The sequence below is a fragment of the Salvelinus fontinalis genome, chromosome 17, assembly GCF_029448725.1.
Source record: "Salvelinus fontinalis isolate EN_2023a chromosome 17, ASM2944872v1, whole genome shotgun sequence".
Lineage (NCBI taxonomy): Eukaryota > Metazoa > Chordata > Actinopteri > Salmoniformes > Salmonidae > Salvelinus > Salvelinus fontinalis.
This window is the reverse complement of record NC_074681.1, coordinates 40,720,253-40,721,794: the sequence shown is the minus strand read 5'-3', so window position 1 is coordinate 40,721,794 and position 1,542 is coordinate 40,720,253.

The following is a 1,542-nucleotide window of genomic DNA, read 5'->3' as shown; positions in this document are numbered from 1 at the left end:
TGGACCACAATTCTTAGCACCACTTGACAGATCTGTCCATAGTTTTGGATAGATGGCTCACATGCCACAAAGCCACAAAGACACACAGGATGGGGCCGACAAAGATGGTCGCCTCGCTTCAGGTCCTTACAAAACTATGCAGTTATTTGTTTTTTTATGTATTATTTCTTATATTGTTATACAGCCGGGAAGAACCATTGGATATAAAAGCGATGTCAACTCACCATCATTACGACCAGGAATACGTCTTTCCCGAAGCAGTTCCTTTGTTCGGACCTCCACCCTGGACATGCGATCTTATCCCAAAGGTCGACCCAAAACAACGTGGTTGCCGCAGGAGAGGCAGACGGAGCGGCCTACTGGTCAGACTCAGAAGGCGAGCTCACCATCCACCGCTTCCGAGCATATTACTCGCCAATGTCCAATCTCTAGATAACAAGGTGGACGAAATTAGGGCACGAGTTGCCTTTCCGAGAGATATTAGAGATTGTAACATTCTCTGTTTCACGGAAACATGGCTCACTCGGGATATGTTGTCAGAGTCGGTACAGCCACCTGGTTTCTTCACGCATCGCGCCGACAGAAACAAACATCTCTCTGGGAAGAAGAAGGGCAGGGGTGTATGCCTTATGTTGAACGACTCAAGGAACTCAAGTCCTTTTGTTCACCCAACCTAGAATTCCTTACAATCAAAAAAATTCCTTACAACCGCATTATCTTCCAAGAGAATTTTCTTCGATTATTGTCACAGCCGTGTATATCCCCCCCAAGCAGATCCCTCATCGGCCCTGAAAGAACTTTACTGGACTCTATGTAAACTGGAAAACATACATCCTGAGGCTGAATTTATTGTAGCTGGGGATTTTAACAAAGCTAACCTAAGAACCATACTTCCTAAATTCTATCAGCATATCGAATGTGCTACAAGAGCTGGTTGCTTTCTGGATCATTGCTACTCGAACTTCCAAGATGCATACAAAGGCCTCCCCTGCCCTGCCTTCGGAAAATCTGACCATGACTCCATTTTGTTGCACCCAGCCTGTAGACAGAAACTAAGACAGGAAACGCCCATGCTCAGGTCAATACAACGCTGGTCTGATCAATCGGATTCCACGCTTCAAGATTGCTTCGATCACGTGGACTGGGATATGTTCCGGATAGTCTCAGACAATAACATTGCATATACGCTGACTCGTTGAGTGAGTTTATTAGCAAGTGCATCAGAGATGTCGTTTCCTCTGTGCCATTAAAATCTTCCCTAACCAGAAACCGTGGATTGATGGCAGTATTCGCGCGAAACAGAAAGAGCGAACCACCGCTTTTAATCATGGCAAGGCGACCGGAAACACGACCGAATACAAACAGTGCAGCTATTCCCTCCGCAAGGCAATCCAACAAGAAAGCGTCAGTATAGAGACAAAGTAAAGTCGCAATTCAACGGCTCAAACGCGAGGCGTATGTGGCAGGGTCTACAGTCAATCACGGATTACAAAAAGAAAACCAGCCCAGTCGCGGACACCGACGTCTTGTTCCCAGACAAAA